The sequence below is a fragment of the Diabrotica virgifera genome, chromosome 6, assembly GCF_917563875.1.
Source record: "Diabrotica virgifera virgifera chromosome 6, PGI_DIABVI_V3a".
NCBI classification, from domain to species: Eukaryota; Metazoa; Arthropoda; class Insecta; order Coleoptera; family Chrysomelidae; genus Diabrotica; species Diabrotica virgifera.
The window spans coordinates 249,684,107-249,698,931 of record NC_065448.1 but is presented as its reverse complement, the minus strand read 5'-3'; the positions used below and the strand labels follow the sequence as shown (position 1 = coordinate 249,698,931).

The 14,825-nt window shown below is 31.4% G+C and overlaps 1 protein-coding gene across 1 annotated transcript in view; it reads right to left on the bottom strand.

Annotated features, from left to right (window-relative positions):
* LOC126887488 (collagen alpha-1(XI) chain-like) overlaps nt 1-3,095 on the bottom strand; it is a 133,860-nt gene extending 130,765 nt beyond the window's left edge. Inside the window, exon 1 of the mRNA XM_050655059.1 lies at nt 2,996-3,095. The gene's annotated coding sequence lies outside the window, so the exon portion shown is untranslated. The remainder of the gene's footprint in view (nt 1-2,995) is intronic.
* Between the last annotated feature and the right edge of the window lie 11,730 nt (nt 3,096-14,825).

Genomic DNA, 14,825 nt, shown 5'->3' with positions numbered 1-14,825 from the left:
CTATTTACAAATATGTCCTATTTATATATGCGATACAGATATTCCAGAAATATCTATATATCTCCAGCTATGTCCATGTGACTCGACCGCTTGCACGTCATCGGCGCTGCATCGGCGTATCTCGAAACATCGATAGTGTTCTGTCTGTGCGGAGACGGGAGCTGGTATACGAGGGTAGGTCAATAATTATTTTGTTACAATATTATACCTAATAACTAATTAGGCAACATAGAGAAATTGTCACTGTCATTTTGACAAACCTGCGTCAAATTTTCTCTTATCTGTTCTGTTATCTTTATCGATATCTGTTCAGTGCAGTAGTGTATTATTCGTTATTGTTGTGTCATAGGAAAGTAGTGTTTATTTATAGTTAATTTATATTTTTTTGTAATAGAACGAAGTTGTTGGCCTATTTGAAAAAAATAGCGCGCCTATGAGTACAATTGTCAAAATATTGATCTTAGATAATGTCAAATATTACCACTGTTGCCAAAGTTTCGCAGACCTTACGAAGATACTATCTCCCGAAGTTATATTGATGATGTGCTACTGTATGCTCTTAATGACTACTTCGGACTATAGACACTATAGTCTCCAGATACTCTTAAATAGGTCCACTGAGAGTTGTGAAAAAATGGAGACGAGAACCAAAGTTATGAAAATGTCAAAGAACAAAAATTTACTTCTTCCAATTATGTGAACCACCAACAGCTTGAATACGTAGACCAATACAAAAATCTTGGCTGTAGGTTCAACAATCATCTTGATTGTAAACAAGAATTAAGAGCGAGAATAGAGGTGGCCCGACAAGGCTTCATTGAAAAGTTGAAGTTTATAACAGTAACAATATCAGTCTCAGATGTCGTTTTCGGTATTGCTATGTATGATCATTACTATTTTATGGAGCAGAGGCCATTCTGTACACTAAACAGATACGAAGCGAATACGTTCGATAACGAAGCGATGGGTCAAAAATCGAGGTCTTGGAGTTCGCTTTGAATGACTCAAACGTATTCGCTTCGTATCTGTTTAGCGTACAGATAGCGAATGATCGATAACGAAGCGAAGGGTCAAAAATTGAGGTCCTGGATCTCGATTTTTGACCCTTTGCTTCGTTATCGAACGTATTCGCTTCGTATCTGTTTAGTGTACAGATAGCGAATGATAGATAACGAAGTGAAGGGTCAAAAATCGAACTCGTGGAAGTTCAGCTAACGCTGATGAACAAGTTGGATGCCTTTGAACTCGGGATTTATCAAGGGATCTTTTAAATGCCTTGGACAACCCACACTACCAACGAAAATGTCCTGAGGAGAACAGGTACAGGTAGGGCACTGCTAAAGATCATTACAGTAAAAAAAAACAGTAAATCCTGTATAAATAGTACATTGTTTACCGGGTAGGAAAAGCTTAACATTCCTGGACGACTGTGAAGATTGCTAAGTCGAGGCGCAAGCCGAGACTTAGCAACACAGAGTCCAGGAATGTGGCTTTTCCTACGAGGTAAACATACTATTTTTCCGCAAATCGTTTAAAATTCGACAGATATTGATTGATTTAAAAAAACGCGATAATTTTATTCCCAAATAAATGGTGCTTTGAAATTCCTAATAAAATTACTTGGGTTACTATGGAAACGTATTGAGGTTGAATTGTCAAACTTGACGCTTATAAATTTAATTGCTGGTGTTCTCGAAAGTAAAATGATAAGTGATGATGAAATTTCCATTCCTGGGACTCCTCCAGAGCTGGTTGAGGCAGTGAATACTGCTTCATTAGAATTATTGCCAAAGAAATCAAGAGAAAAGTACGAAAATGCATACAGACGTTTTATGGATTATTAATAATTTTCTATCATTTATGTAGAACACTAACAACTGTACGGAAATATCATTTCCTTACAGTAAGGAAATGACATTTCCTTACAGTAAGGAAATGACATTTCCTTACAGTAAGGAAGTCCTGACTTTTTCTTCAAGAAATTTTGACAGGAATGTCAAAATTTCCTGGCGATTTGCGGAAAAGGTATATTTAAAAAAAAAACCTCAAAAGGGACACATCAAATTCACATTCACATAACTAGTAATGTGAATTTGATGTGGCCCTTTTGAGGGTTTTTTAAATATACCTTTTATACAGGATTTACTGTTTTTTGTATCACATGGTATACAGCCAACTACAGGAAAACTTTTTCCTTGTGGATTTTTATCATTAAAGTAGTTCATAGAAGGAAGACATGGTCCCGGTTAGCGCCAGATTTCATGGCATCAGACACTGGACCGGCCTTGATTCAACATTTTTGTTTAGAGCCGCATTGGACAGAGATGGATTTGCCAGGGTAGTAGCTAACCTCTACTAAAAGATACATCACCACAAGAAGAATGCTTTATACATATAAAATACATAACTATTTCTCGTTTATAAAAATAGTTAGAGATAACTAAAACCATTTAAATAAATTTTTAATAGTTATTTATGATATAAGTGTTAAAAGTACACGTTTAAGGCACGCATGTGAAAGTTTGCAGAATGAGCGATAGCAAGTTCTGCAATTCACATGAGTGCCTTAAAAATGTACTTTTTAACACGCATACCATACAATATTTTTTCTACAAACGTAATTACAGGACAATATCTACAAAAACTTTTACTTGAACTTGACTTACATTCCATTTTTATATTTTTTTGACATTACATCAAAATTGCCTATACGGTCAATACGAATTGCAGTGCCATAAAATTTTTAAAGCACTAGTGCTTTAAAGTAGCATTTTTAACGCTCGTATGGAGTGCTAAAAATTGCATTTTTAACACGGTTGTAAAAAAATGTTTTCTAATTCACTGCATGCTGCTTTAATATTATTAAAGCAATTAGTTTACATACATTTATTTGCATAAATGGCTACCCAGTATGAGAATATATAATACATTTTAATTATTTAAATTCTCAATAGATAAATCTGTATTTTTTTTATACTAGAAGATAAACACTAACCTTTTCTTTTGGTTTAATCGTTTAATGGTGACACTGGACGCGAAATGAACAAAATCGACACACAAACTAAAAATTATTGTCACTTGTTATAATCGTTTACGAGTACTCTAAGAAATTAAATTAATTGTAAGTATCTAGTGCATCACAGCCTGTATCACGCGTTTTGATTTGTCTTTTGCTAGGTCCTAATTAAATAAGTCATGGACGTAGTTCTAGGAGAGACAGATATTGGTAATCTATATATATATATATATATATATATATATATATATATATATATATATATATATATATATATATATATATATATATATATATATATTTATTTATTCAACAATTTGGTTTCAGTAAAGGCATGGGGACAAGAGAAGCAATATTCTCTCTTCAAACTCTGGCACAAAGATGCAAAAATCAACAAGCTGATCTTTTTGTCTGTTTTATAGATTTTGAAAAGGCGTTCGACTGCCAATTGAAATACAATGAGGTGTCAAGCAGGGTTATGTGCTATCACCAATACTATTTAACGTATACTCGGACATCAGGATAAAGGGACAGAGAGTAAATAACATCCACTATGCTGATGACATTATTTTAATGGACTGATTCGGACCATAGTCTCTAGCATACAAAATTCCTCCAATCAAAGAACAAAAGGACCCCTTCAATATGCGAATCACCAACAGCTTAAATACGCAGGCCAATACAAATATCTTGTTGCTGCTTCAACAATCAACTTGATTATAAACAAGAAGTGTGTTTTTTCTTTGCTATGCTGTTTGCTTTTTGCTGATGATACCAGTATCACTTGGAGCAACTCAAATATTGCAACTCTTCATGCTACTATAACTTCTGATCTACTTTCAATAAAAACCTGGTCTGACTCTAATTTACTCTCGTTTAACGTAGATAAAACAGTAGCAATGCCTTATAAAGGAGCTCTTCAACCCTTACATTAACAGCCAGATCAGTACCGTTTATTCTGTAAAATTTCTTGGTATTTTTTTAGACAGCAACCTTAAATGGTCCCACCATATCGATTTGTTAAGGAAGAAACTATCCTCAGCTTGCTATGCTATAAGATCTGTTTCGAATGAACTCAATTTAGCATCTTCCAAAATAACATATTTTTCTTTGTTCGAGTCACATCTTCGTTATGGTCTTCCTTTTTGGGGTTCTGGTACAGCTGCCCAATTCGATGTTATTTTCAAATTACAAAAAAGAGCAATAAGATATCTGTTTGGCTTCAGAAGAACAATATATTGCAGAAGTTACTTCAAAGATCACGGCATTTTAACCCTTTCATCTTTGTATATCTTAAAAACTGTTTGCTTAATTCGTAAACATCTACATGTCTTTCCACCAAGACCTAATCATGACTACTTCACGAGAAATTCTACGTTTGACGTCTATTTGCCGACCCCGTCCTCTGAGTTAGTAAAGAAATCTATATTATATTCCGCAAAACAACTTTACAACCATCTGCCTCTACAACTTAAATCTGCAGCATCTTTCCCCAAATTCCGTAAACTTGCAAAAGTCTACCTATTTGAAAGACCATATTATTCAGTAGAAGATTTTTCTTAATCAATAACTAAGAAATTACAGTACCCTTTGCACAAGTAGTATTTTTATTATTTTTTTTGTCTATATTTGGGTGTCACATGCAGCAGCTTAACTTTTAAACTTATTAATTACTAGGTAGACTATGCATTTGCAATTTATTTAAATTTTGCAATTGATTATTTCTGTTTAACTTCATTATTATTATTTTTGTAAAAATATTGATGATTTATGTAATTTTAGTAAATTGGATTGTTATTGTTTTGTTTTCTTGACTTTTTATAAGCTTTGTCGATAAAATTGTACAATTTTTTATGACAATAAAGCATATTTCTATTCTATTCTATTCTATTCTATAAATAAAACATTGAAGCATTCGAGATGTCGTGCTACAGGAGAATGTGGAAAATACCATGGACAGAAAGAGTAACAAATCAAGATGTTTTGCTGAAGATGGGGAAGGAATGCGAAGTCATAAAAAACATACAAACGAAAAAACTGGAATATCTAGGCTACATAATGAGAGGAGAAAAGTACTCTCTGCTAAGACTCATAAACCAAGGAAAAATCTTATCGTTGTATATCCGATATCAATTTGTAAAAACGTTTATTTATTCCATATTGCTATACGGAGTGGAAACATGGACCCTCGGAATTACAAGTATGAGGCGTAACGAATCCTTTGAAATATGGAGTTTTCGAAGGATGATGAAAATTTCTTGGACAAAATACGTGGCCAACAACGAGGTGCTGAGAAGAATGGGGACTGAGAGAGAACCAAGGAGAGGATATTGCAAAAAACAGAAAAAAGAGTTAGAAAAGTGGAAGGAAGAAGAGGTCCAGGAAGAAGAAAGTACTCCTGGCTGAAGAATCTATAAGAGACTGGACAGACATGGACGCATTCAATACTAAGACCAGCTCAACATAGAGAGCAATTTGCTGTAGTTATAGCCAACCTTCAGTAATGGAGAAAGCATCTTAAGAAAAAGAAGCATTAATATCAGTCTTAGATGCCATTTTCTGCATTACTATGTCAATACGATGGTATGGAACGGAAGCCTGGACGCTTAACATGACGCTGATGAACAATGCACTGATATTAATACACATATATTACCATATTTACTTTTGTAATTTTTCCTTATTGCCAAGAAATATGAGGATCTCAATTTGTCTATGTTGTTTAAACTGTTTATTTAAATATCCAATAATTTTGTTTGTTCTGCCAAACTTAAACAATTTGTTTCTTGATACTGTCGAACTAATTAATTGACTTTTAACACCTTGTACATATATCAAAAACTACTAACTTTAGGAAAATGGTTATACATATTGCCCAAAAAAATAGGCCTCTATTTAAGTTAAACAAATCGATTACCTTTTCAAATAAATACAGTTTAGAATAAAACTAATTTTCTGAAATGTTTAATAAGTGCATGTGCAACAGTGTCACTGGTCCGAGCCACGCGCAGTGAGAGGGTTATTAAGTTATTAAGAACCTTTTTACAGACCTCTTTCATGTAAAATATTTCAAATATTTTATCAAGAATACAGGAGCAGAAATATTAATAATATATCTACTTATAATATTTTGACTTTTGTTTTCATACTACTTACTGGATTTTAAGAAAAACAAGAAAAGAATTATCTATACAGGGTGTCTAGAAACTCTCCCTAAGGGAGCTCGAGCTCGTTAAAGATGGCGTTTTGTAAATAGTTTTTTTAAAATGGCTCCAGAACGCTTCTATTTAAAAAAACGAAAACTCGTACACCTATTTATCTCAAAGATACATCGATCCCATTAATTGCGAATTTCTAGTACCAGTCATAGGCGTCCGTTTTGGGTATGACAACGGTTATTTTATCACATAACTTTCTTGTCCTTAACGCTAAAGCATTTCTGATACTGGATTATTAAATGGTGAGGTATTATAGTACTAAAAGGTACTTTTGCTTTAAGTCGGTAAGATGCACCGTTTTCTAGAAAAATCAATTTGAAAATTTTTCGTTTCTTGAATTAAAAAAAAAATCACAAAAAAACTATTTAGAAAAACGAAAACTGGTGGGTTCACTGGCGAAGCGTCCATGTAATCACTGGTAACAGTTAAAAATCTTGCAAATAAATATTTTATGACTATTATGAAATAATTCCATTTATATTTTTTACCAACAGAAATATTTGTTAATACGTAGTACCTACCTAATTCAGTAAATAGCCAACTAGACGCACGAAAACATTAGCGAGATTACATGTGAATACATTTACGTTATTATACTCAGTTACCACTTCTAGTTCTGGTAACGAAAGATGATTCTCGCTATCGCTCGGGACTGAAAATTTTGAAAGAATGACGGCTCCAGAGACGGCGCGGGCACGCTGTGTATATCAGTATTGTAACCATTTTACAATGTGGTAACGTTAGTTTAGTAGCTATTCGTGCATTTGAACATGGAAGAATGTTGCTGCGTAATAGATCAACTACTTGAAAAGTCATTATCCTTGTATATTTTTTTATATATAATTTTGAAGAAAAAAATGAAATTATTGAAAATAGAAGATTTAAAATATAAACACTAGTTTTCAAAATATGTTCTGCTTGTTTATTTTTGATGTTAATTTTATTGTAGAATAATCTGTTTAGTTTGTTTATTATTTATTGTACATGCATATAATACATGTATACATAATTACATGCATATAATTTTGGAATAGTGATTTGTTTAATTTTATCCCACAGGATTGAAAACAAAAACTTATATTTGGGAGGTTCAAAATAATATTTTTATCTACTTTATGTCATATTATGTATAAGTTTTTAGTTTGTGAAAACTGTCATTATAGATAGCAGTGCGTGAAGGATTTAAAGTGTGCGTGAAGTAACAATGTATTTTAAATGGGATTTACTTTTTCACACACTTTCAATGGGTTTTTGGCACACTTTCATATAATCAAGTATCCTTAACTTTCGCGTTGTCATGGTGATGACAATATGAGCAATGACTTACATTACAACAAAATTTTTGACAGTTTTGTGGTTTGAAAGTAGTTAGGATTTTTAAACGTCAAAGTTCTAAAAATTGTGGAATAGAAATGAATTACGCGATGTATAGCGTGCCTCAAAATATCGCCACGCCTCAAAATATCGCGTGCGTTCGCAAAAAGCATACTTTACGAACTGTTTCATAAATAACTATTTTTCAATAAGATTTTTTTACATCTAGTTTTGGTAACACTTTAGAAAAAGTCACGCTTCGCCACTGGGTGGGTTTATTTATCTTCCAGAGATAAATCGATTTCCTCAATTGCGAAATTCTATTACCGGTCATATGCGTCCGTTTTGGGTAGGTGAACGGTTATTTTATCTCATACCTTTTTTGTCTTTAATTTTTAAGCATTTTTGACACTTAATGATTAAGTTATGAGGTAGTCTAGTGCTAAAAGCTACTCTCTTCTTTTAAGTCGGTAAAATACACCGTATTTATTTAAAAAAAATTTAATTTTTTTAAAATTGAAAAAACTAAAAATTTTCAAATCGATTTTTCTAGAAAATGGTGCATCCTACTAACTTATTAGGAGTACCTTTTGAGTACTAGAATACGTCACAATTTAATAATCCAGTGTCAAAAATGCTTAAAAGGTAAAGACAAAACAGTTATGTGATAAAATAACCGCCGCCCTACCCAAAACGGGCGAATATGGCCAGCACTAGAAATTCGTAATTAATGGAATCGATGTATCTTTAGTAGTACCAGCATCAGTAGTAGTACCATAACCGCACCAGTTTTCGTTTTTCTAAATAGAAGCGTTCTGGAGATATTTAATAAAAACTAATTCTAAGACGCCATCTTCAAATAGCTCTAAGCTCCCTTAGGAAGCATTTTCGGACCAGGTGAATTGGGTTAAATTGTCTTAAAATTATCTGAGGAATCTTTTGTTTTCGTTTGTCGGTAAAGTTTCTAGACACCCTGTATTTATATGAATGTCTGAGACACAATATTTTGGCTGGATAACAGTGTATTCCAAATGAACAAATCTAATATAAAATAGTGTCTAGTTATGAAAACTTAACTTAAATTAATAAAGATATAAAAAGTTTCTTTTGATCTAATATTTTGGACATTCAATGACTAGTTAGGTGAGTCAATGGCTTTAATTTTGTATACATGGACAGGAGAACATACAAAAGATCTAATTTCATTCACGTAATATTAGGTCTATAGAGTTTACTGACTCGGTATGAAAGATATCTGATGCATTGGGAAGGTGTTTATGTATGCAATAATATTATTTAATTAATTAGCCATATTCAGATACGGTTGGTACAGTATAAATACCGTTGCACGTCATTATCTACGTCAGAGATCTAACTTGACATCGGTGCCAAATTACAAAACAATTCATGAATTCAAAAATTACAAATTAATATTTTTAATCATAATATTTAATATATCGCATCCAATATTAAAATCAATTACTTGGTCCCATATTAATAAATTAAGGATCAGTCTGAATTAATATGCATTTTTTTTTTCGAAATCTTGTTTTTGATTGAATATTTTCACGGCCAATCTAATAAAATTTCACCTAATTGTGGTTACGATAATTAATACGTGTTTTATTAATTTCGTAGCAACAGTAACACTCTATAGAATAGGATTGGTCGAAACTTGTAATGAGTATTTTATGACTTGGCTTAAACACCCTCTACAAATATTGCAATAAAAGGACCCGTAGAAACCTTATGAGAAATGGCTCTCTGTCAAATGCTCTGAAACTTGGGGTTCTGTTAGTCCTTGATGTGTAGAACAAAAGACTCAATGTAGTCCTGTCGCCAGGGGGGGTACAACGGCCTCGTTAATTCAGATGGACTTACTCAAGTTTTTTTTATGTATTTTGATCCGTAGAACACGAATTTTTTGGGTAACAGTTGATCCGGATGTCGATAAGATTGTTATAGACCAAGAACTTGAGGAATCAAATAACAGCGATTTTTGGCAAAACAAAACAATATTTTGTATTTTTTGGGCCATTTTAAGTAAAAAATATTTCTACAAGTTTTTTCGTAGGATGCACAGTTTTCGAGATAAACGCGGTTGAACTTTAAAAAAATCGAAAAATTGCAATTTTTGAACCCGAATAACTTTTGATTAAAAAATAAAATAGCAAGTCTGCTTACCGCATTTGAAAGTTTAAGTCAAATTATATCGGTTTTGATTATTTGCATTGGTAAAAATTTATTTTTTTATTGTTTAACAAAGCTATAAACACGTAGGGTTTCCCGTGCTTTTACATGCGTTTTAACGCATGTAACGTAGAAATAGTCTTGATTGCACTAGTACCTATTCTACCTACTCGTTCGATTTTAAATGAGAAATCATAGAAACATCACTCACGCACTAGTTGTTTGTAGCTTTGTTTAGCAATAACACAATAAATTTTTAGCAATGCAAATAATCAAAACCGACATAATTTGACTTGAACTTTCAAAGGCGCTAAGCAGAATTGCTATTTTATTTTTTAATCAAAAGTTATTCGGGTTTAAAAATTGCAGTTTTTCGATTTTTTGAAAGTTCAACCGCGTTTATCTCGAAAACTGTGCATCCTACTAAAAAACTTGTAGAAATATTTTTTGCTTAAAATGACCCAAACAATACAAAATATTGTTTTGTTTTGCCAAAAATCGCTGTTATTTGATTCCTCAAGTTCTTGGTCTATAACAATCTTATCGACATCCGGATCAACTGTTACCCAAAAAATTCGTGTTCTACGGGTCAAAATACATAAAAAAAATTTGGGTAAGTCCATCTGAATTAACGAGGCCGTTGTACCCCCCCTGGCGACAGGACTAATGGGCGCATAGCTCCAAAAATGATGGTTTTAAGATATTATAAGCCTCTGAAGTTATACCTACGTACAGTGAGGACGTTTGAGTTGAAATAAATTCATTTTCTCGAGAATGGGCGTCTCTGGAGATAAATTCCAAATCTGGTCGATCTTTTTTTTAAATTATAATTTTTTGGAATATACGCATATGATGACGTCATACTAGTGACGTCATCCATCTGGGCGTGATGGTGCAATTGATGATGTTTTGAAGTTATACTTCTTTAGGCGCGAATGAGAGTAAAATTTCATAATACTGCGCGCATGCACACACAGACAGTATGGCCATTGTGTATGGCTTTTAGTTGCTAAATCATTCTAGTTATGTGTAAATATATCAGTGCAAGAAAAGGTGTGAAAACAATATATTAGTGTTTTTAGTAAATATATTTATTATAAATTTTTGGATTTGTCTTCCTCAGGAGTAAGATGAGTATTATTAAAACATTTTATTGTATATTTATTATACTTCACCTTTTTCCAGTCTATTTGTTACCGTGAATTGTCATTAGGTACGTCCGAACCGATACATACATAGTCTTCGTAGCCTATTTGGTATAGCATTTCGCCAGAGATCGAGAGGTCTTGTGTTCGAATCCAGTGAAATCCTATACTTTTTTTAATTTTTTTGAAAGCGGCAAGCACAAAATTAGTTTGGTGTTTAAAAAAAATTAAAACAAACTGTTTAAAGTATATTTATTTTTAAGAAATCATATAATAGAAGTATAATTTCTTACGTGCGTACAAAGTACACACACATTCTTTTTTTAAATGAGAATAGGGGCCGTGTGATAGCTCATTCAAAAGGTTATTCAATTCTCTAGTCACTGATATAAACATTAAAATAATTATTTATAGAGGGTGCAAAAAAATTTTTTAATCAAGTTAATTGAGACAAAAGAAGAATGCATGTAATTTATTTAATGCAAAATACATTTTACTGCTGTCAGAAAAGAGAAAAAAATATTAATTTGATAAATAAACATTGCTTTTCTCTTAAATTAAATGTTCAAACTGCTAAGAGGCAGATTTAATATTGAATTTAAGCAAAAACAATAGTTATTTATCAAATAAACTTTTTTCCTGTTTTCGGACAACATTAAAATGTATTTCGAATTAAATAAATTATATACATTCTTCTTTTTGTCTCAATTAATTTAATTAAAATTTTTTTTGGTCATCCTATATAAATAATTATGTAAATGTTTATATTAGTGAATAGAAAATTGAATAACCTTTCGAATGAGCTATCACACGACCCCTATTCTCATTTAAAAAAATCATCGATTGCGTCATCACGCCCAGATGGATGACATCACTTATGATGTATATGCCAAAAAATTATAATTTAAAAATAAAGATCGACCTGATTTGGGACTATTCACTAATATAAACATTAACATAATTATTTATATAGGGTGACCAAAAAAATTTTTTTATTCGAAATTTCGAATTTATTATTTAATTAGAAATACATTTTAATGTTGTCCGAAAACAGGAAAACATGTTTATTTGCTAAATAAATATTGTTATCGCTTAAATTCAATATCAAAGTTGCCTATTAGCAGTTTGAACGAACATTTAATTTAAGCGAAAAGCAGTGTTTATTTTTCAAATTAATATTTTTTTCTCTTTTCTGACAGCAGTAAAATATATTTTGCATTAAATAAATTACATGCATTCTTCTTTTTGTCTCAATTAATTTAATTAAAAAATTTTTTTTTGCACCCTTTCTAAATAATTATGTTAATGTTTATATCAGTGACTAGAGAATTGAATAACCTTTCGAATGAGCTATCGCATGGCCCCTATTCTCATTTAAAAATATCATCGATTGCGTCATCACGCCCAGATGGATGACGTCACTAGTATGATATTTATGTCAAAAAATTATAATTTAAAAATAAAAATCGACCTGATTCGGTATTTATCTCCAGAGTCGCCCATTCTCGAGAAAGTGAATTTATTCCAACTCAAACGTCCGCACTGTACATATAACTTCAGGGGCTTATATCTTAAAACCATGATTTTTTGGAGCTAGGGCCCATTGAGTCTTTTGTCCTACACATCAAGGACTACCAGAACCCAAAGTTTCAGAGCATTTGACAGAGAGCCATTTCCCATAAGGTTTCTGCGGTGCCCTTTTATTATATGATGATTTGTTATGCCATAAGCATACCCTATACCTAATTGGTTTAATTTGCGAGTCATTCGTGAGTCTTTAAGCCAAACATTAATTGCACCAAAAATTACGTGAAATTTTATTAGGTTGGCTGTGAAAATATTCAGTTAAGAGTAAGTTTTCGAAAAAGCAATGCATAATAATCTAAACTCATTTTTAATTTAATAATATTGGATGCGATATAGTAAATGTGAATAAAAATATTAATTTTACTTTAAAATATATTGCAGCTTTTGGCTAGCATTGTACAGTGTGACCCATTTAGATTGGAAACACCTCTATAAAATTTGAAGTTGTTAACCGATTTTAACCAAATTTTTTTTAATGTCATGTAATAAAAGGTCTATTGCGGGACAAAATATGAAATATTTAGTTAAATTTTCAGGGCATTCTACGATACTTTTTCTTCGTCGAAAATGGAGTATTTGTATTAGGGATTATTTTATTAAAAAATTTCTACGCCACTGGATTTAGAGTGGCTTCAAATAGCTATGACAAAAATTTCATTAAAATATATTTATTAATAACGAAGTTATGACAACTTAAAATTTTAAAACTCACTAAGCTACGAGTAAAAAAAACACCCTGTATCAACAGATAACCATAAAACTAATTATTTTCAAATAATTTTAATATTAATAATTAACAAGATACTTTTTCTTCGTCGAAAATTGAAAAATTTGTATTAGCGATTTTTTATTAAAAAAATTTCTACGCCACTGGATTTAGAGTGGCTTCAAATAGCTATGACAAAAATTTCATTTTAAATTTATTTTAAACATTTTTTTGTCTAGTAGTGGTTTCTTAGATACCAGGTACTACTTTATACAGTGTGACCCATTTAGATTGGAAACACCTCTATAAAATTTGAAGTTGTTAACCGATTTTAACCAATTTTTTTTTAATGTCATGTAATAAAATGTCTATTGCGGGACAAAATATGAAATATTTAGTTACATTTTCAGGGCATTCTACGATACTTTTTCTTCGTCGAAAATGGAGAATTTGTATTAGGGATATTTTTATTAAAAAATTTCTACGCCACTGGATTTAGAGTGGCTTCAAATAGCTATAACAAAAATTTCATTAAAATATATTTATTAATAACGAAGTTATGACAACTTAAAATTTTAAAACTCACTATGCTACGAGTCAAAAAAGAACACCCTGTATCAACAGATAAGCATAAAACTAATTATTTTTCAAATAATTTTAATAATAAACCACTACTAGACAAAAAAATGTTTAAAATAAATTTAAAATGAAATTTTTGTCATAGCTATTTGAAGCCACTCTAAATCCAGTGGCGTAGAAATTTTTTTAATAAAAAAAAAATCGCTAATACAAATTCTCCATTTTCAACGAAGAAAAAGTATCGTAGAATGCCCTGAAAATTTAACTAAATATTTCATATTTTGTCCCGCAATAGACCTTTTATTACATGACATTAAAAAAAAAATTGTTTAAAATCGGTTAACAACTTCAAATTTTATAGAGGTGTTTCCAATCTAAATGGGTCACACTGTATAAAGTAGTATCTGGTATCTAAGAACTCATTAATATTCAGCTCAGCAGGATACTATTGTTGGAGCTGTGAAATGATATTGTTTCTAAAATTAATATTGTATTTTCCAGTTCTAGTATTACCTAATGTTTTCCCTATAAAAAAACAAATTAATTAAAACAATCATTAAAAGTTTAATATTTTTTTAAACAACAATTTAAATTAGCATTTCCATTTATCTTGTGTATTATTTAATACGGAAATATAAATTTAATGGTGGCTGTTACTTGAAAATGTTTCGGAAAACAACAAGTACGTGGAAAGCGAAAACCGCTTATTAAAATCAGCTACTCGGATTTGTATAATAAAGATGTAATAATATAATAGCCAGGGAGGTAGTGTCAAATTTGACCGGAGCATTTTAGCATGGCTGGTTTCTTATTATTTAGGTAGGTGTTCCAAAGCTTGTTAACAAATGATGTGTCAGCTGGCCCAAAACCGGGGATTTTAGTCAAGAAAAGGTAAAACATGAAAGTTGATGGACCAACGCTACAGCTTAAATGTCAAATATTTATATACGTTGCTCAGAACATTTAATGGACTTGCTTACTTGGCGCCTACATTTCACTCAGGAGATCGGGGTTCAAATCCTGGCGCGGAAAATTCTTTTTGTTTTTTAAATTGACATTTTATTTTGAAA